At 37.7% G+C, this 22,143-nt stretch overlaps 1 protein-coding gene across 6 annotated transcripts in view; it reads left to right on the top strand.

Annotated features, from left to right (window-relative positions):
• Positions 1-22,143, top strand: part of CALN1 (calneuron 1) — a 501,983-nt gene that overhangs the window by 44,145 nt on the left and 435,695 nt on the right. The window contains exon 2 of one of the 6 annotated variants that reach the window (XM_073884244.1): positions 4,948-5,054. The exons of the other annotated variants lie outside the window; for them this stretch is intronic. The gene's annotated coding sequence lies outside the window, so the exon portion shown is untranslated. The remainder of the gene's footprint in view (positions 1-4,947; positions 5,055-22,143) is intronic. 6 annotated transcript variants of the gene reach the window in all.

Genomic DNA, 22,143 nt, shown 5'->3' with positions numbered 1-22,143 from the left:
CAGAAAAAAAAAATTAAATTTAATAAAAAAATAAAACATGGTAAAAAAAAAAAAAAAAAAAGCCATGAATCTATGTGCAGTATTCCCCTAGCGCTGGAGTTCTCCCATTCTCCTTGATCGATCAACTTGGTCTTGGCTTGCTGGCTGTTTGTGCTGATCTTCTGGGGGAGGGGCCTGTTGCTGTGGTTTCCAAATGTCTTTGCCGGAGGCGGAATTGCCCCGCCCTTGTCGGTCCAGGCTAAGGAAGCTGCTCCGGTTTGTTCTCAGGAGCTTTTGTTCCCTGCAAGCTCTCGGTACAGCTTTGGAGGACCAGGGCAGAAATGGTGGCCTCCCAGTCTCCACCCGGAGGAGCTGAGAACTCGGGGCCCCGCTCCTCAGTGTGTCCCCAGAGAAAAGCAGTCACTCCCGTGTCTCCGGTCTCCGGCCGCACTCCGTGCTCACCCGGCCTGTGATCGAGCGTTGCTATCTCTGGCACCCAACCCCGCACGGAGTCTCCAAACCCAGCAGATCCCTGCAGTGCGTTCCCGCACCGCTCCTCCCCGGGAAGGAAGGGGAGTCTCCCCGGATCTGCTGCTTGTTGGGTCCCTGCTGGGGGAGCCGTGCCCCGACTGGGCCGCAGATCACAGTTTATGGCAACCCCGAGCTGAGAGCCCGCGCCTCGGCTCCGTCTCTGCAGCCGGCTTCCCCGCTCTGATACCTGGGAGCTCTGGCGCACTCAGGCACCCCCCGTCTCTCCGTGACCCCAAGGGTCCTGAGACCACACTGTCCCGGGAGGATTCCACCCCCCGCTTAGCCACTGCAGCGACGTCCCTCCGCCGAGCCGACTTCTAAAAGGTCCGATTTTGTGCTCCGTGGCTCTAGCACTTGCCAGAAGCGGCCGGCGGAGTCCCCTCCCCCGCCGTCTATCCTCCCGAATATCGCCTCGGATTCACTTCTCCGCACGCCCTACCTTCCAGTAAGTGGTCGCTTCTCTGTTCAGAGAGTTGTTGCCACTCTCCTGTTCGATCTCCTGTTGAGTTCGTAGGTGTTCAGAATGGTTTGATCCCTATTCAGCTGAATTCCTGAGACCAGACGAAATCTAGGTCTCCTACTCCTCCGCCATCTTGCTCCGCCCCCCACTGGCCTGTACTTTTGTGTGTGTAGTGTCTCGTCTGGTTTTGGTATCAGGGTAATGATGCTCTTGTAAAATGAGTTTGGAAGAGTTCCCTCCTCTTCAATTTCTTGGAAGAGTTTGAGGAGGATCTTCAAATATTTGGTAGAATTCACCCAGTGAAGCCATCTGACTCTGGACTTCTGTTTATTGGGAGTTTTTTGATTACCGATTCAATCTGATAATCAGTCGATTAAGACTTATTATTTCTTCATGATTCCAATTTATTGGCATATAATTTTTCAGAGTAGTCTCTTATAATCCTTCGTATTTCTGTGGTGTCATTTATTACTTCTTCTCTTTCATTTCTGAATTTATTTGAGTCTTCCATCTCCTTTTCTTAGTGAGTCTAGCTAAAGATTTTGTTTAACTTTCAAAGAACCAGCTCTTAGTTTCATTATTCTTTTTTATTGTCATTTTATTTATTTATTTATTTAAGATTTTATTTATATATTTGACAGAGAGAGATACAGTGAGAGAGGGAACACAAGCCAGGGGAGTGGGAGAGGGAGAAGCAGGTTTCCCGCAGAGCAGGGAGCCCAATGCAGGGCTTGATCCCAGGACCCTGGGATTATGACCTGAGCCAAAGGCAGACACTTAACGACTGAGCCACTCAGGCGCCCCTTTATTGTCATTTTAATCTCTATTTTATTTATGCTCTAATTATTTTTTCCCTTCTACTAACTTTGGGTTTTGTTTATTCTTTTCCTAGTTCCTTTAGGTATAAATTTAAATTATTTATTTAAAATTTTTCTTGTTTCTTGAAGTAGGCCTGTATCTCTATAAACTTTCCTCTTAGAACTGCTTTTGCTGCATCCCATAGATTTTGGGATATGGTATTTTCATTTCATCTTTCTTGTTTTTTTTTTTAAGTTTTTATTTATTTATTTGACAGAAAGAGAGACAGTGAGGGCAGGAACACAAGCAGGGGGAGCGGGAGAGGGAGAAGCAGGCTTCCTGCTGAGCAGGGAGCCCAATGCGGGGTTCAATCCCAGGACCTTGGGATCATGACCTGAGCTGAAGGCAGGCACTTAATGACTGAGCCACACGGGCGCCCATCTTGGTTTTTTTTTAATTTCTCCTTTGATTTCTTCATTGAGCCATTGGTTGTTCAGTAGCATGTTGTTTAATCTGTCCATATGTGTGATTTTTCAGTTTTTTTCTTGTGATTGATTTCTAGTGTCATACCACTGTGGTCAGAAAAGTTGCTTTATGATTTCAATCTTCTTCTTAAATTTATTGAGACTTATTTTGTGGCCCCAAATATGATCAATCCTAAAGAATGTTTCATGTACACTTAAGAAGAATATGTATTCTTTTGCTTTTAGATGAAATGCTCTGTATATATCTATTAAGTCCATCTGGTCTCATGTGTTATTTAAGGCTGATGTTTCCTTATTGAATTCCTGTCCAGATGATCTATTCATTGGTGTGAGTGGGGTATTAAAGTTCCCTACTATTATTGTATTGCTGTCAATTTTTCCCTTTAGGCCTGTTAATATTTGCTTTATATATTTAGGTGTGCCTGTGTTGGGTGCCTAAATATTTACAAATGTTATATCTTCTTGTTGAATTGATTCCTTTATCATTATGTAATGCCCTTCTTTGTCTTTTAGTACAGTCTTTGTTTTAAAGTCCATTTGGTTTTGGGGTGCCTGTCTGGTTCGGTCAGTAGATCATGAGACTCTTGATCTCAGGGTTGTAAGTTTGAGTCCCATGTTTGGTGTAGAGATTACTTAAAAATAAAATCTTTAAAAAAAATAAAGTCCATTTGGTTTCATATAAGTATAGCCACCCCAGCTTCCTTTTGGTTTCCATTTCCATGAAACATCTTTTCCCATCCCTTCACTTTCAGTTGTGTGTGTCCTTACATCTGAAGTGAGTCTCTTGTAGGTGCGTATAGATGGGTCTTCTTTTATCCATACAGCCACTCTATGTTTTTTTGATTAGAGGATTTAGTCCATTTACATTTAAAATAATTATTGATAGATATGTGCTTATTTTGTTCATTGGTTTCTGTTTTTTTGTAGTTATTCTCTGTTTTTTTCTTTTTCCCTTGCTTTCTTCCCTCGTGGCTTGATGACTTTCTATAGTGTTATGTTTAGATTCCTTTCTTATTATGTTTTGTGTATCTACTATAGGTTTTTGCTTTGTGGTTACCATGAGGCTCACATATAACAGCTTATATATAGGTGTATCTATTTTAAGTTGAAAGCAAGTTGGAATACATTCTAAAACTCTACATTTTTTACTACAAAAATATAAATCCCCCATGATTTATATTTTTGATGTCACATTTTACAACATTTTATTTGTGCATCCTTTAATTAATTATTGTATAGTTGTTTTTACTACTTTTGTCTTTTAATCTTCATACTAGCTTTATAAGTGATCAATCCACTATCTTTATTATATATCTACCTTTACCAGTAAGATTTTTAGTTTTATATGTTTTCCTGTTCCTAACTAGTGCCCTTTCTTTTCAGCTTAAGGAATTCCCTTTAACATTTCTTGTGAGGCCTGTTTAGTGGTGATGAACTCCTTTATCTTTTCTTGTCTAGAAATCTCTATCTCTTCTTCAATTATGAATAATAACCTTGCCAGGTATAGTATTCTTGGTTGGAAATTTTTTCCTTTCAGCACTTTAAGTATATGATGCCACTCACTTGTGGTCTGTAAAGTTTCTGCTGAAGAATTTGCCAATGATCTTATGGGGGTTCTCTGGTATGTAATAAGTTGTTTTTCTTCTGCTGTTGTTTTTTTTTTTTTAAGATTCTATTATTTATTTGCCAGATTGAGAGAGAGACAGAGCACAAGTCGGGGAAGCAGCAGGCAGAGGGAGAAGCAGGCTCCCTAATGAGCAAGGAGCCCAATGCAAGCCTTGAATCCAGGACCCTGGGATCATGACCTGAGCTGAAGGCAGATGCTTAACTGACTGAGCCACCCAGGCATCCCTCTTCTGCTGCTTTTAAAATTCTCTATCTTTACTTATGACATTTTAATTGTAATGTGCCTTGGTATGGGTATTTTTGGGTTTCTCTTCTTTGGAGCTTTTCTGGGATTCCTGGATCTGGATATCTGTTTCCTTCCCCAGGTTAGAGAAGTTTTCAGCCATTATTTCTTCAAATAAGTTTTCTGCCACTTTCTTTCTCTTTTCCTTCTAGGACCCCTATAATGCAAATGTTATTCTGCTTGATATTGTCCTATAGGTTCTTTAAGCTATCTTCACTTTAAATAAAATTTTGTTGTTGTTGTTGTTGTTGTTGTTACTCCTTTTGGGTGAGTTTCATTAACCTGTCTTCCAGAGCACTGATTCTTCTGCTTCCTCTAGTCTGCTGTTGAAACCCTCTAATGTATTTTTCAGTTCAGTTATTGCATTCTTCAGCTCTGTGACTTTTGTTTGGTACTTTTTTACATTTTCTATCTCTTTGTTGAAGTCTCTACTCTGGGAATCCATTCTTCTTTCAAGTTTGGTGAGCATCTCTATGACCATTACTTTGAACTCTTTATCAGGTAAATTACTTATCTTCATTTCATCGAGGTTTTTTAAAATTTTTTTCATTAAGGTTTTTATCTGGGGGTTTATCTTGTTCTTTCATTTGGATTATATTCCTGTTTCCTCATTTTGCTTGACTCTCTGTGTTTGTTTTTATGTATTGAGCAAAACAGCTATCTCTCCTAGTCTCAAAGGAATGGCCTTATGTGGGAGCTAAAACTGATCACTTAACCTTGCCCTAGCTCTTGGTTGTCTCTCAGACCTTTGTGATTTTCTAAACAAACTAACTCATTTTTGATAGGATCCAGTTGAGGATATGCCAAGACCTGTGAATGTTCCAGAGGGAGGGATTTCAGCACCTAGTTTCGGACAGATTGAAAACTAGACCCTCAGACAGCAGCTTTTAAGGTATGCAAATATATACAATCCTGTGGGATCACAATTGTAAACCTGCTGTCCTTCAGACCAGGTGACTTGGAGGTGTCCTCTTAATGACAGTTGCAAAAATCAAGGGTCCAGATAAGTGTATGAGCTCCTTTCTGGGACCAACTGGCAAGCTGTAGTGAGACCAAGGGAGAGCACAAAATTGGTATCCCTGGCCTATGTTCTCTGAGAACATTTCTGTAACCTTTAAATATGTGGTAGGCCTGAAGCCTATCCCTCAGGCTGAAGCTCCAGGACAGGTAAATAGTCCTTTTTCACAGGAAGACTGGGGGTGTTTCAGTCTGCTGTCTGTGCAGGCTTGATAGCCTGCCAAGAATTTTTTCTCCAATTATTTCAGACTCATGGGGCCCTGAACACAATCCACTAGAGTTATATGCTCAATGGGCATCTGCTGTCTGGGTTGTGTGCACAGACTTGGCAGGGCCAAGGGAGTGGTGCAGAGGCAGGGCACTCCCCCTCTGGCTTTGGTGGGGCTGTAGGGGCAGTGTGGAGGCAGGATGCACCCTCCAACACCAGCAGGTTAGGGAGTCCATTTGGTTTTGGTCTTTTCTCCCTGGAGGTCAGGCTGGCTCAAAAAAATGGTGCCTGCCAGTGCCTCAGTCCCCAGAGAGAGTTCTAACAGGCTCTTGCCCTTCTGGCAGATGCTTTAAGATTAGCAAACAAATCTCCTCATGTGATCTAGGTGCTTTTAATGTGCTGGTTTTATGCTGGGTCCCAGGGCAAGTGAATCTACATCTCCATTCCCTACAGCCCTATGGTTGTTCTGGACATAAGCCCCATTGATTTTTTAAGCCAGACATACTGGGGACTCATCTCTTCCATGAATTTCCCAGGGTTTGGGTGCCTGATGTGGGACACAAATTCCTCAGTCCTCAGGGAGAAGCTCCATATTTGTGAGACTGTGGGTTGCCACACCAAGGGTGGGGATTGTGGTGAGACCAGACCTCTTTCTCTCTTACCCATCTCAATGTGGCCCTTTTAGCCTTTGTTTTAGAGAAGCTGTTCAGCTAGTTTTCATGTCTTTTTCAGAGGGAAATTTTGCATATGTAGCTGTAGTTTTGTTGTGTCTTTGGGAGGAGGTGACTTCAGGAACTTACTATGCCATCATGTTGAACTGCCAATCCTGGGCTTCATTTTATTATTTGAATTGACCTACATTACCCATATTTTCACTTAAAACTTTTTTGTTTCTATTACAAAAGAAATAAGGCTTGATATTCAAATACTGATTATCCTGTTCCAATCCTACCTGGTTCTGCAATTCAGTTCTGGCACTGACAGCTGGAGTCAGTGCCAACTCCATAAGTTAAAGGCTTAGTCCTCCATAAGAGTGCCCCCGCTTCAGACACGAAGCCTCAAGTTTATGGGGTTCCCAGACCACACACACTTCTAACCAACTAACTACAAATTTGGGGGTACCCAATATTCCTTCAGATTCAATAATTAGAATGATTCAAAGAAATCAAGATAGTGCTATCTTATAATTATAAATGATACAACTCAGGAACAGCCAAGTGAAGAGACCTGTAGGGTGAGGTTTGGAATGGTTCTGAATGCAGAGCTTCTGTGCCCCCTCCCCAGGAAATCAGGGCACATCAGTCACGCAGGACACATCAGTGTGTTTACCAACTGGCAGCTCCACCAAGCCTCAGTGCACAGAGTTTTCACTGGGGTTTCTTTCCATAAGCACAATTGATTAAACCATTGGTGACATGAGACATAACTGAACTCAGTCTTCAGCTTTCTTTTTTCCCTGGAGGTCAGGCTGGCTCAAAGCTTCAACCCTCTAATCACAACCCTCTAAACACAAACAAATTGGTGTTTCTGGTGGTGATCAGGCCCCATCCTGAAGCTCTCTAAGGGCTTACCATCAGTCTCCTCATTAGCATAGCCTTGGGTGTGATCCAGGGGCTCATGAATAGCAAAGAAACGTCTATCACTTGGGAGATTCCAAGAGTTTTTGAAGCTCTGTGCTGAAAACCAAGGGCAAAGATGAGACAATTCCTTATTATACAACACACGTGTAAAAATTTAACAATGCAAAAAATGTTTATATAGAAAACAAACGTTACTCATAATCCCCCAACCTAGAAATAGTCACTGCTGACGTGGACTGAATGTTCTTCCAGAGTTGTTTTCTGTGCACATATCAGTATGTAAATAAAATTGCTTTTATGCAAATGGCACTACATTTAACGTACTGTTTTGCAATTTGCTATGTTCAGTTATTTTGGGCCTATCTCCATATCATTACATATAAACCAAACTTGACCTCATTATTTTAAAGTGTTGTACTCAATACACCATTGCTCACTTACTAAAAGCAAACACACAAACACACAAAAACCCTTTTGTGGGAATTAGGGTCATTCCTAGGTTCTTTCTCTTTCTTTTGGAAATTACCACAATGTTTCTATGAAAATCTTTGTACCCTTGTTCAAATACACATGTAAGATGAGTTCTTATAAAGAAAAATATGGATGAAAAGACACATGCATTTTAATTTTTACCATATATTACAAAGAGCCCTTTAAATACATTTAACTCATGTACATTCCCACCAATGAATGCCTGCTATCAATTATTTTACTTTCAACTTTTTGTGTCTATTAAATATAGAACCTAGCCTGACACTTTTCTTCTTTTAAAAGGTGAGTTTTGTGGGCATTTGTCCTTTGAAAGATAATGTGTCTGTCACACAATTTATTTTTTTATTTTTTAAAGATTATTTATTTATTTATTTATTTGACAGAGAGAGAGACAGCGAGAGAGGGAACACAAGCAGGGGGAGTGGGAGAGGGAGAAGCAGGCTTCCCGCGGAGCAGGGAGCCCGATGCGGGGCTCGATCCCAGGACCCTGGGACCATGACCTGAGGCGAAGGCAGATGCTTAACGACTGAGCCACCCAGGCGCCCCAGTGTCACACAATTTAAAAATCTTTTTTCTCTTTGGTGATTTAGAATGTTTATTATGTGGATATTTAGTTCCACTGATTTAATTTACATGCTTAAAAATATTTTTCAGTTAAGCCACTTGAACAGTTTCTATTTGAATCTTTCCTCTGGAAGATAAGGAAATACTACTTTCTCAAAGCTCTTCCACTTCTTTCTCATCATCTTCCTTATTCTCAGGTGATCCTTCCTGAGTCTGATACATGGTAACCTGGTAAGCTTTTGGTAAACTATGCTGTCATGTAAGTGTGATGTCATTTGTGCTGGGGTATGATGTCATGGTAAACTTTTTAAGAACATTTACATGTACAGTGTAACCTCTGAATTTGGGTGAAATCATTTTAATGTAACATCAATTTTACATATTAATGGATTTTATGGGAAATGATATTCCAAAGATTTAGCATCCAGTCCTAGGGATCAGGGTTCTAGAAGCTTCCTGCAGAGCCTTGGATGTTCAATCCAGGAAATTCAGGGGCTCCGGGGGTGGGGTGAGGGGTAATGGGGGTATATGGAGAGACTTGATGGTTAATTCTGATTTATATGTGAATAACCAATGGAGACTTTTTTAAATTACAAAACTAAGCTTTTTTTTAAATACAAAAGATAAAAATACTGCATTCTTTTTTTTTCAAGGATTTTATTTATTTATTTGAGATAGCACGAGTGGGGTGAGGGGCAGAGGGAGAAACAGGATCTCTGCTGAGCAGGGAGCTCGATGTGGGCGCTCAATTTCTGGACTCCAGGATCATGACCTGAGTGGAAGGCAGATGCTTAACTGACTGAGCCACCCAGGCACCCCAAAAATACTGCATTCTTACAGCAAATATCAATAAGGCTGAACTAAATTGACTGAGGAATGTGCCAGTGTTTACTCCTCTCTCTAATCCTGTCTCATTCTACCCCTCATAGGTGACTGGCAACCAATGTTGCCGGTTTGGTTCTTATTAAACCCATTTTTTCCTATGCTTATAGAAACATGTGGGATGTTTTTACTCTTTCTCAATTTTTTATTTAAAAATTTTCAAACCTAGAGAAAAATTGCAAAAATAGTATTAAAAAACACCTATATGCCTTCTTCCTTCTCTCTCTCTCTCTCCCCACTGAACCATTTGAAAATTAGATGAGAATAAATTGAAGACATCATGACAGACTTCATTCCTAAGTATTTAGTGTGTATTTCCTAAGAATAATTACATTCTCCTACATGACCACAATATAATGATCATACCTGGGAAATTTAACATTGATATCCTGAAGTAAGTATAGACTTCCCCAAAAGATTTCCTTGATTATTGCCATAATTGCCATAATGTCCTTTATAGTTGTTTGTTTGTGTTAAACCAAGACCTAGTCATAACTGAACATTATACTTAGTTGCCAGGTCTTTAATTCAGAGCAGTTTTCCAACCTTTTCTATGTATTTTATGACATTGACATTTTTGCAAAGTCTACGTCAGATGTTTCCTTGTGTTTGGAATCAGGTTATGCATTTTTGGCATGAATGCTACATCCGTGATGTCATCTTCTTAGTGTATCCCAGAAGGAGGTACACAAGGCCAATGTGCCCCACTATTCATTGTGCAAAGTATAATCATTGGTTAAAGTGACGTCTGCCAGATTTCTCCATATCCTGTTCTTCATCTTTCACCTAGTGCAGAGGTGGGCAAACTTTTTCTGTAAAGGGCTGGATAGTACATATTCTAGGTTTTGCAGACAGAATAAGGTCTCTGTCACGTATTCTTTCTTTCCCCCAACCATTTAGAAATATAAAAACCATTCTTAGCTCAAGAGCCTTACATAAACAGGTGGATTGATAATTCTTGCTTATATCAATTCTTACTTTGTTGGTTGTAAAATGGTGACTTCTAAATTTCCATTATTCCTTCTATATTTATTAGTTGGTATTCCTCTTGCAAAATAATATACAGTGTGGTACTACTTATATGAAGAAGTAGCATGCATCTGTGCAGTATCTCTGGGAAGATACATAAAAAAGTAGTGATAGTGCTTACTGGATGGGAGGAACACAGAGTATCTGGAAGATAGAGGTTGGTGGGGGGAGATGTTTTACTGAATATTGTGCTTTACTTTGGAATTTTGAACCATGGGAGGGGACTTTGACATGGAGTGGGAATGGGGTCGAGGAAGAGGAAGGTGCCAAAAATGACTCCAGTGTGGTCTGGCTTCCAAGATAGAGGGTTATGACAATTATTGAACTAAAAGCTACAAATAGAAGTCATCAGATCTGGTGCAGAGTTGCTGGGACATAGGGAGGAACGTGATCCAAAGCATAGCAGAGGGACTGGACAGAGGCAGGAAGAGCCCCAGGGCCTTTCAGTGGGGGAAGAAGGAAGATGGAATGCAGGGTGCATGCCGTGAAGGTGGCAGGTTTATAAAGTGGGTAGCCATAAACATTATTTTTATGTGTATCTTTATCGACTTTACTACTGATGACAAATGGAGAGAAATCAATAAATTGCACTTTTTTTCTTTCTCCAGTTAAAATTTTTTAAAAAGCTGAGGTCATGCAGATGAGGATCAAAATGTCAACTTCATTATACTGCACCAGAATTAGATAATTTACCACCTGGCCAGTCACAGGAGGTGATGCACACATGTAAGCTCAAGGCCAAATAGTACAGGAGAGAGCACGGGAGGCTGAGCTACTGGTCCTTTGCTTTCTTCCAACTTTACCAACTAGAGAAGTGGGTGAGGAAGCAGAGACTTGGTTACACTAATTGGTTTGGCTCCATGTGGAAACATGAAATCCAAGAAAAGGAGCTTTTCTGCCACTAACTTTTCCCTCAGTATGCCTATAAACATGTGTATTTCTCTACACTTCTGCCAATATCAGGTGTCACAAATATTTTTAATTTTTACCTATTGATTGGGCTAAAGATGTTATCTCATTACGGAAATATTTTTTAACTACACTTGCCTGGGCCTCACTTTTGTAAATTTGGATTCAGTTGGTTTGGCATGATTCTCATTTGTGCATTTAAAAACATTCACAAATCTCAGGGTGCCTGGCTGGCTTAGTTGGTAGAATGAGCGACTCTTGATCTCGGGGTTGTGAGTTTGAGCCCCACATTGGGTGTAGAGATTACTTTAAAAAATCTTTTGAGGGGCGCCTGGGTGGCTCAGTCGTTAAGCGTCTGCCTTCGGCTCAGGTCATGATCCCAGGGTCCTGACATAGAGCCCCACGTTAGGCTCCCTGCTCAGCGGGAAGCCTGCTTCTCCCTCTCCCACTCCCCCTGCTTGTGTTCCTTCTCTTGCTGTGTCTCTCTGTCAAATAAATAAAATCTTAAAAAAAAAAAAAGAAAAAATCTTTTAAAAATTCATAAATCTTATTCCTGACAGTCATGTTATTCAGCTAAGATTGAGAAAGCCTTGATATTTTATTGGGGTGGTGAGGGGGTGTCAGCAAATGCTTTTCTCTACCTCTGATCTTCTGCTTTGATCTTTATTTGCTTTATTTCTAATCTCATCCCTCCCTTTCCCAATCAAGAAGCTGGAACACATTGAAATTGACAGTGTGGGGTCATATGAAGCTCTCTCTCCCCAGCCTCTGGGCTGTAGCTACTCCTCAGCCCCACCCACACCTCCATATCTCTGCTCTAGCTTGTGGTGCAGGTTGTATTCAGGAGGTTCCTTGGTCCTACAGCACTCTGCTGGTTCCCAAGCTCAGGAAATGTGGTCAACCCCCAGGATCCTATTTCATTTTGGTTCTAGTTGCCTGGTCTGGCAACTATTCTTCAGCACTTGTAGGGAAAGTTAAGGTTGTCCAGGTTTCGGCTTGGTTTTCATTTTTAATTTTAGTTCCTTCCTTGATTTTTGTAGGTTTCAGGGAGGAGGCTCTAAAACTGTCTACTTACATAGCCATATTTCCTGGAAGTACTTCCTTCCTTCCCTGAATTAAAAAAAAAAAAGCTCAGAAGTGTTTAGGTTGAAGCGGTAATTTCTTGCTCCAGGTTTTCCCACCTGCCCTAAGGCAACTATGTGTAAACAGATCTGTTTCAACATGCAGAGACTAAATAATATGCTCAAATTTTTTCTTAATTTATAGATTTTTGATAGTATATTTTTGATTCTCTTTTCTTATATTTTGATTTATGTTCCAATTTTAGATCTTTGATTATTTACTGTATCAGTCAGATTGGGCTAGGCTGTTTCTATCAATTTTGCCTTATGTATTTTGAGCATATGTTATTAGGTGTGTCCAGTTTTGGAAATGTTTTATCTTCTTGGGAGATGACACTTTTATCATTATGAAATGTCATTCTTTTTATCTTTAATAAAAGATAAAACTTTGCCTTAAACTTTGCTTTGTTTGGTATTAGTGTACTTGTTCCAGTTTTCTTTCAGTTATTTTTTGCCTATACCATCCTTTTGTGTTCAAAAATCCTGTGTCTTCATATTTATTGTGTGTTTATTGTAAATAAAATCTCCTTTGACATTTTCATATTTATATCTAACAGTCTTTGTTTTGAGATTAGAATATATTCAGCCTGGCAATATGGATTGTGGCAACTGATTTATTTGGATTTCAATCTATAATCTTACTGTTTACTTCTATTCATCTCATCTATTCTATGTTCCCCTTTAACTTCTTTCTTTTTGATGGAATTCATTGTGTTTTTATTATTCCATTTCCATTAATTCATTTTCTGTCACTATAGGTTTGTTTTACCTGTTCTAGAATTCATAAGAATGAAATAATATTGTACATACTCTTCTGTGTATGGCTTCTTTCACCTAGAATAATGTTTTTGAGATTCAGCCATGCTATTGTGGGTATCTAGTTTGTTTCTCTAATTGCTGAGTAATATCATTGTATGGATATTCTATAATTTGTTTATCCAGTTACCTATTGATTAATATTTGGATTGTTTCTAGTTTTTAGCTGTTGTGAAGAAAGACGCTATGAGCATGTAAAAGTCATATTGCAGACTTTATTTCTCTAAGAAAAATACCCAGAACTGAAATTACTGAATCATAGTGTCATTGTGTGTTTCACTTTATAAGAAACTGCTAAGCAGAAAATAATTTTTCAAAATTATTGAACTGTTTACATTCCCAGTAGCATTGGATGAGAGTTCTAGTTGCTGTACATTTTTGTCAACACTTGGTATTGTCAGGTGTTTTAATTTTATCCATTCTACTGATTGTGTGGTAGTATTCCATTGTGGTTTTAATTTGCATTTCCTGATAACTAATGAAGTTAAATATTTTTTCATGTGCTAGTGACCTTTGGTATATCTTGTTATTCTAATCATTTGTCCATTTAAAGAATTAGTTGTATATTTTCATTTTATTGAGTTGCAAGATTTCTTGACATATTCTTGATACAAATTATTTGCCAGATATATGTGGCATTATGTATATAATATATATCTGTATATACAATATATATATAATTTTTCCCTGTCTGTGGCTTATCTTTTCACTTTCTTCAAAGGTGTCTTCTAATGAATAAAAGATTTTAATTTTGATGAGGTAAAATTATTAATATTTTTATTTTGTTATTTGTGCTTTTTGTGTCCTATTTAAGAAATTTCTACTTACTCAAGATTGCAAAGTTTTTTTTTTTTTAAAGATTTTATTTATTTATTTGAGAGAGAGAATGAGAGAGAGAAAGAGCACATGAGAGGGAAAAGGGTCAGAGGGAGAAGCAGACTCCCTGCTGAGCAGGGAGCCTGACGTGGGACTCGATCCTGGGACTCCAGAATCATCCCCTGAGCCGAAGGCAGTCGCTTAACCAACTGAGCCTCCCAACTGAGGGAGGAGGGTCAGAGGGAGAAGCAGACTCCCTGCTGAGCAGGGAGCCTGACGTGGGACTCGATCCTGGGACTCCAGGATCATCACCTGAGCCACCAAGGCAGTCGCTTAACCACTAGGAGCCCCAGTTGCAAAGTTTTTTTTTTCCCTATGTTTTCTTACGAAAGTTTTGTGGCTTTAGCTTTTACATTTAGGTGTATGATCTATTTTGAGTTAATTTCTGTGTATGGGATAAAGTATTAAATTTCATTCATTTCCACATGAAAAACCAGTTGCCTAGCATGATCTGATGAAAAGGCTATCTTTTCTGCTATTGAATTAACTTGGCACTTTTGTCAAACATCAGTTGATTACATATGTGTAGATCTATTCCTGATCTATTATGTTCCTTGGATCTGTATGTTTATTCTTTTGCCAAAACCACACTCTCTTGTTTAGTTTTATAGTAAGTCTTGAAATCAGGTAGGCCTCTTCCATTTTCTTCTTTTTAGAAATTGTTTTGGCTATTATCTGTCCTTTGTATTTTTATATAAATTTTAGAACCAGTGTATCAAATTCTGCAGAAAAATATTTCTAGCACTTTTATTTGGGTTATGTTAAACTTATAGATCAATTCAGGACAGTTAACATCTTAAAAATATCAAAACTCCAATTCAGGTACATGTTATAGTGCTCCATTTATTTTTGATCTTCTTTAATTTCTCACATCAGTGTTTTGTAGTTTTTAGTATACAGATCTTCCACTTATTTTGTTAAATTTATCTCTAATATTTCATGTTTTTGATACTATTGTGAATGCTACTATTTTTCAAATTTCATTTTCCAGTTGCTTCTTTGAGGTTTTGTTCTTGTATTCTGTGACCTTGCTACAGTCACTTATCAGTTCTGATAGCTTTTCTTATAGATCCTTAAGATTTTTTATGTCTATGATCATGTTGACCTTGAATAAAAGGTTTTGCCCTTTTCTTATCAATCTGTGTGTATTTTATTTCTTTTAATTAACTTATTTCACTGGCTGGAGCCTCTAACAAATGTTCAACAGATGCCTCGTTCCTGGTTTCACAGGGACTGCATTCAATCTTTGACCATTGGGGGGGATGGTAGATATACATTTTTTTTTTTTAAGTAGATGCCCTTTATCAAATTGAGGAAGTTCCCTTCTGTTCCTAGTTATGTGAGAGTTTTCATCATGAATTGGGTGTTGAATTTCGTCAAGTAATTTTTATGTATACATTAGGATGATCATGAATTTTTTCTTCTCTGAATATGATAAATTACACTGATTAATTTTTAAAAATTTAGACCAACTTTGTATGCCTGGGAAAAACTCCACTTTGTCAAGATGTATTATTCTTTTTATTCATTGCTGAGTTTAGTTTGGTAATATACTGCTAAGGCTTTTGCATTTATATCCATTTTATTTTCTTGTAACATCTTTATCTGATGTTAAGAGCATAACACTGGCCTCGTAAAATGACTTGAGATGTATCACCCTTTATTTTATGAAAGATTTTTATAAGATTGATGTTCATTCTTCATTAAATGTTAGGATTCACCAGAGAAGTCTTCTGGGCATAAGAGAATTTGGTTTTGGGACGCCTGGGTGGCTCATTCGGTTAAGCAGCTGCCTTTGGCCCGGGTCATGATCCCAGTGTCCTGGGATTGAGCCCCACATCGGGCTCCTTGCTCAGCGGGGAGCCTGCTTCTCCCTCTCTCTCCCTCTGCTTGTGCTCTCTCTGTCAAATAAATAAAATCTTTAAAAAAAAAAGAATTTGGTTTTGTTTTTGGAATTAGGTTATAATTGTGAATTAAATTTCTTTTAAAGATATAAGACTATTCAGATTTTCTATCTCTTCTTGGATCTGTTTTGTTAATTTGTATTTTTCAAGGAATTCTATTTTATTTAGTTGTTGACTTTTTGGAATAAAGTTGTTTATAATATTCCTTTGTTATTTTTAATGTCTTTAGGATCTATAGTAAAGCCCCTTCCATCATGTCTAATTTGGTAATTTGTGTTTTCTCCATACTTATAAATCAGCTTAGAGATTCATCAATTTATTGACATTTTCATTGATTTTTTTTCTCTAGTGTTTGTCCACTTTCTATTTCATTATTTTCTGCTCTTCTCTTTATTATTTCCTTCTTCTATTTTATTTGGATTTCATTTGATGTTCTTTTTACAGCTTCTTAAAGTGGAACTTTAGAAAGTTGGTTTTAAACCCTTTCTCTTTTTTCTAAAAAAGCATTTTAAGCTAAAATTTTCCCTCTAAGCACTGTTCTAACTGCATCCCACAAATTTGAACACACTGTTTTCATTCGATTTGGTTCAAAATATTTTAAACTTCCCTTTGTGATTTATTCTTTGACTTATGCAATATGTAAAACTGTATTTTACTCATGAAATATTTGAGAATTTTCCAGGTGTCTTATCATTATTGATTTCCAGTTTATTTCTGTTGTAGTCAGAGAATGTTTTCTGTATGATCTCAGTACTTTTAAATTTATTGAGAGTTGTTCTGTGGCCCAACATATACTCTATGTTTTATGAGCATTCCATGCATGCTTGAAAAGACTGTATCCTGCAGTGGTTAATGCAGTGCTCTATAAATTTAATTTGGTCAAGTTATTTGCTAGCGTTTGACAATTCTTCTATATCTTTACATGTTTTCTTCATTACTGAGGGAGGTGTGTTAAAATCTCCTACTGTTTGTGGATTTGTTGTTTTCTTCATATATTGTACATCATGTATTTTAAAGATTTGTTATAGTTACATTTGGATTGTTGTATTCTCTTAATGAATTGATCCTTTACTATTTTGAATTAACCCTATTTATCTCTGGCAGTATTTCTTGTCTGATATTAATATAGCTGTTCCAGCTTTCTTGTGATTAATATTTTCATGATACATATTTTTCCATCCTTGAACTTTTAGCCTATCCCTATATGTATTTGTTTATTTAAAGAGTGGTTTTTTTTTTTTGTTTTTTTGTTTTTTGTAAATAGTGTATATTTGGGTCTTACTGTATTTTATTCAGCCTGATGGTCTCTGCCTTTTTTTTTTTTTAAGATTTTATTTATTTATTTGACAGAGAGAGACAAAGTGAGAGAAGGAACACAAGCAGGGGGAGTGGGAGAGGGAGAAGCAGGCTTCCCGCGGAGCAGGGAGCCTGATGGCAGGGCTCGATCCCAGGACCCTGGGATCATGACCTGAGCCAAAAGCAGACGCTTAAAGACTGAGCCACCCAGGCACCCCTGGTCTCTGCCTTTTAATTGTAGCTTTGGACTCTTTAGATTAAATGTAATTCACAATATATTTAGGTTTAAATCTACCATCTTGCTGTTTCTTTTCTATTTGTCCTGGTCTTTGTTCACTTTTTTCTCTTTCATGCCTTTTCAATATTAATTATTTTTCAAGTATGCCATTTTATCTCTTATATTTGAGATCATTTGCTTTCTTTGTGCTCTAGGATTTATAATATGCACCTTCAACATATAGCAATGTAGGGCGCCTGGGTGGTTCAGCTGGTTGGGCGACTGCTTTCAGCTCAGGTCATGATCCTGGAGTCCCGGGATCGAGTCCCGCATTGGGCTCCCTGCTCAGCAGGGAGTCTGCTTCTCCCTCTGACCCTCTTCCCTCTCATGCTCTCTATCTCTCATTCTCTCTCTCTCAAATAAATAAATAAAATCTTAAAAAAAACATATAGCAATGTAATGTCAAATGATATTATACTATTTCATGGATAATATAAGTACCTTAAAATGGTTTACTTTTATTTCCTCCCTCCCATCTTTTGTGCTTTTATTTTGGTCATATACATTTTACTTTATATATATAAGTTCCATAATACATTGGTATTGTTTTCTTTAATCAGGCAACTATCTTTTAAAGAAACTTTAAAAAAAGAGAAAAATTGCTTGTATTCACTCACATATTTAGCCATTTCTAGCTTTATTCACTCCTAAGTTTTGATCTGCTATCATTTTACTTCGGCCTGACAGCTATAAATTCTTTCACTTTTTATTTACCTAAAAAACTTTTATTTCACCTTCACAGTTGAACATTTTTGTTGTTATTTTTTATAGCATATTCAAGGTACTGTTCCATTGTCCTCTGGCTTGCATTATTTCTGGAAAAGAAGTTAGTCAATTCTTTTTTTAAGATTTTATTTATTTGACAGAGAGAGATACAGCGAGAGAGGGAACACAAGCAGGGGGGAGTGGGAGAGGAAGAAGCAGGCTTTCCATGGAGCAGGGAGCCCGATGTGGGGCTCGATCCCAGGACTCTGGGATTATGACCTGAGCCGAAGGCAGACGCCTAATGACTGAGCCACCCAGGTGCCCCAAAAAGTTAGTCGATTCTTATCTTTGTTCTCTTGATATGTCTTTTTCCTCTGGATACTTTAAGATTTTCTCTTTCTTACTAGTTTTTAGCAAGTTGATTATGATGTACCACGGTGTGTTTTTCCTTTTATCCTGCTTAGGGAACATTGAGCCACTTGGATCTGGGTATTTGTAGCCTTTTATCAAATTTGAAAAATTTTAGGCATTACTTATTCAAATAATTTTTTTCTACCTTACTAACTCTCCATGCACACACACTTCAGGTATTAAAATCGAATATATGTTAGATTGCTTGATATTGTCCTACAAGTCACTGAGCTCTATTTTTCTCAGCCATTTTTCTTTTTGTGTTTTGGTTTCTGTTGCTGTGTTTTCAAGTTCATTTTTCTTTTTCCTACAGCATCTAATCTTATGTTAAGCCCATCAATAACTTTTTATTATTAAACATTATATTTTCAACTCTAGAATTTCATTAGGTTGTTAAAAATAGTTTCTATTCTTTTCTTTATTGTGTTCATATTTTTCTTTAAATCCTTGAACATATTTATGATAACTATATGAAAACCTGTCTGCTAATTCCATCATTCCCAGTATTTTTGCTTCTGTGAATGTTACATTGTAGAATTTCTGGATTTTGCAGTTGTTCTTTAGGAGTTTTGAAATTTCTTTGTTAGGCAGATAAATTATTGAGAATTAGCTTGACCCTTTTGATGCATTTTTAAAGCTTTGTTATGGGCAATAGAATAGCCTCTGCCCTAATGCTAGTTTAGTCCAACTACTAAGGTGCAATCTACCTGGAGTCTCTACTGTAATCCCAGGTGTTTTCCCCATTTGGGCTCATCAGAATTTGAATGCATTCCAGTTCTTGCTTACCTCTAGGAATTGTTCAACTTACAGCTCTCCACCTTTGCCTGACCACATGGAATTTTATCCTATATGTGCAAATCTTAGTTATTAACCAGGAACTCAAAATAATCCTATAAGGATTTTCTCAGCTCTTTATGTGCATAGTTTTCTCTCTTCAGTTCTCTGCCTGACAAATTCCAGCTGCCTAAGTCTCCATGAACTCTGATCTCTGTCTGCTCAAGTCAATGAGGCCACTGTGCTCTGCTTTTATTTTTTTTTCCCTTTACAATAGTACAGAAAAAATGCCTCCAGGCAAAAACCTGGACTATTGTAGGGCTCATCTCATTTGTTTCTCTCTCTCTCTCTCTTTTAAGATTTATTTATTTATTTGAGAGAGAGAGAGCTCAAGCACACAGAGGGAGAGGGAGGAGCAGACTCCCCGCTGAGCAGGGAGCCCGATGCGGGTCTTGATCCCAGGACCCTGGATCATGACCTGAACCAAAGGCAGATGCTTAACCGACTGAGCCACCCAGGTGCCCCTGTTTCTCTTCTTTATGGATCATAGTCCTGCATTGGCTGTCATTCAGTTATTGATAACAGTGAATTCAAATATTTTGTCTAGTGTTCTAATTAGCAGTTGGGGACAAGTCTGGTACTAGCTCAGAAGCAAAAATTCCTCAGCTCTTTTTAATGAGCATTTTCATTGCATTCAGAAGTTTAGGTGTACAGTTATTTTCTTTTAGCACTCCAAAGATTATATCAATGGTTGTGAGTTATAATAACTTTTATCATTTCTGTTGAGGTGTCATTGGCTCTTCTTTTGAAAGTTGTGCATGCATGCATGTGTGTGTCAAGAAGAAAGGAATGAGCTTTTTTTCCCTTTTATAAAATTTTATAATTGAAATATAGTTGACATACAATGTCACATTTGTTTCAAGTGTATAACAGAGTGATTCAATGATTTTATGTATTACACAATGCTCACCATAAATGTAGTTATGATCTGTCACCATATAACATTATTACAATATTATTGACTATATTCCCTTTGCAGTACTTTTTATCCTGTGACTTATTTTTTTAATTTGAATATAATTGACACACAATGTTACATTAAATTCAGGTGTGTAACAGTGATTCAACAAGTTTATACGTAATGCTTTGCCCACTACAAATGTAGCTACCATCTGTCACCATACAATACTATTATAATATCATTGATTATTTTCCTTATGCTGTGTCTTTTATTCTCATGACTTACTCATTCCAAAACTGTAAACCTGTATCTCCCACTCCCCTTCAAACTTTTTTCCCATCGTCCTTCCCCTCTCCCCTCTGGCAACCATCAATTTGTTCTCTGTACTTATAGCTCTGATTCTGCTTTTTGTTTATTTATTCATTTTTTAAAAAGATTTATTTATTTATTTTAGAGAGAGAAAGAGATCGGGGGCAGGGCAGAGGGAGAGGGACAGGGAGAAGGAGAGAAGCAGAAGCAGACTCCCCACTGAGCATGGAGCCCGATGCGGGGCTCGATCTCATGACCCTGAGATCATGACCTAAGCTGAAATCAAGAGTCAGATGTTAAACTGACTGAGCCACCCAGGCGCCCTGATTTTTTTTTTTTTTTAGATTGCACGTATGAATGAAATCATATGGTATTTGTCTTTCTCAATCCAACTTATTTCATTTAGGTACAGCCACTGTGGAAAACAGTAGAGAGGTTCCTCAAAAAATTAAAAATAGAAATACCATATGATCCAATAATTCCACTACTGGGTATTTATCCAAAGAAAATGAAAACACTAATTCCAAAAGATACATGCACCCCTATGTTTACTGTAGCGTTATTTACAATAGCCAATATATGGAAGCAACCTAAGTGTCCATAATTAGATGAATGTATAAGGAAGATGTGACAAACACATACATACATTCATACATACACTCAATGGAATATAATGCACCCATAAAAAAGGATGAGATCTTGCCATTTGTGACAACATGGATGGACCTAGAGGGTATTATGTTAAGTGAAGTAAGTCAGACAGAGAGGGACTGGTTTCTTTTAATATTTTGTCTTTGGTTTTGGAAGTCTAATTATGATTATCTCTGTGTGGCTTCCTTTGAATATATCCTGCTTGGAGTTTCTAAGATTTCCTAGACTTGTGGCTTAATGTCTTTCTTAGTTTTGGAAAATTCTCAGCCAATACTGACTTTACCCCATTCTTTCTCTCCTTTCTTTTTCTAACTTCAATTATCTGTTTGACTATTCACCACATTCTATGTATCACTAAAGCTCTTTTCTCTACTTTTCATTCTTTTTTTTCTTCAGTACAATATTTTCTACTGACTTAATTAACAGTTCATTAATCTCTTTTGTTGAATGTGCTTTAAGCACATCTATTGAGTTATTATATTTTTGTTTCCAGAATTATTATTTAATTCTGTTTTTAAAATACATTCTAGTTCTTCCCTGGTGAATTGTCTTATCATTTATTTTCTTGAAAATTTATCTCAATTGATTTAGTGTTTGTTTTATACATCTCCAATATCTGGATCACCTATGTTTTCCTTGTGTTCTTTCACTGTTTTTTCTTAATTTGGCCCTCTCACCTGCCATGCTTGGCAATTTTTTATTAAATGTCAGATATTATATATGAAATATTATAGTGTCTCTATATGTTGTTCTGTCCCCTCAGAAAGACTAAAATTTTCATTTGGCAGGCAGTTAGAACACATGCAGATCACCTTTTGCTGACCAGTAATTGAGATAATTTGAAGAGGGATTTGATTCTTCGAAGGCTTTTGGTTTGCCCTTGTCTTCATGTATATAGTCTTCAAGAGCTTCACCTGAAACCCTGGGTGTTTATCAGTGCCCTTCCTCCTTGGTAGGTTGTAAACTCCAATTTTTGTTTTGCACATATTGTGAGACTCCTGCATATCCTCCTTCACTGTGAAGTCACTTAGCTGTTGCTGGGGTTTTTTTCTTGACCTTTCCCCCTGTGCAGCTTCAAAAGAAGCATATTTCTTTAGGGGGGAAGTGGAGTTGAAGGATGCTTTCACTTTTCTGAAGTTTCATTTCCTGTGCATTTTGGTCCCTCAGGTCCTAGCAGTCTCAGTAGTGCTGAAACCTGA

Source organism: Callorhinus ursinus, unplaced genomic scaffold (assembly GCF_003265705.2).
Source record: "Callorhinus ursinus isolate GAN/ISIS: 27379988/994484 unplaced genomic scaffold, GSC_fseal_2.0 scaffold55, whole genome shotgun sequence".
Taxonomy (NCBI): domain Eukaryota; kingdom Metazoa; phylum Chordata; class Mammalia; order Carnivora; family Otariidae; genus Callorhinus; species Callorhinus ursinus.
This window is presented reverse-complemented; position numbering and strand designations above follow the sequence as displayed.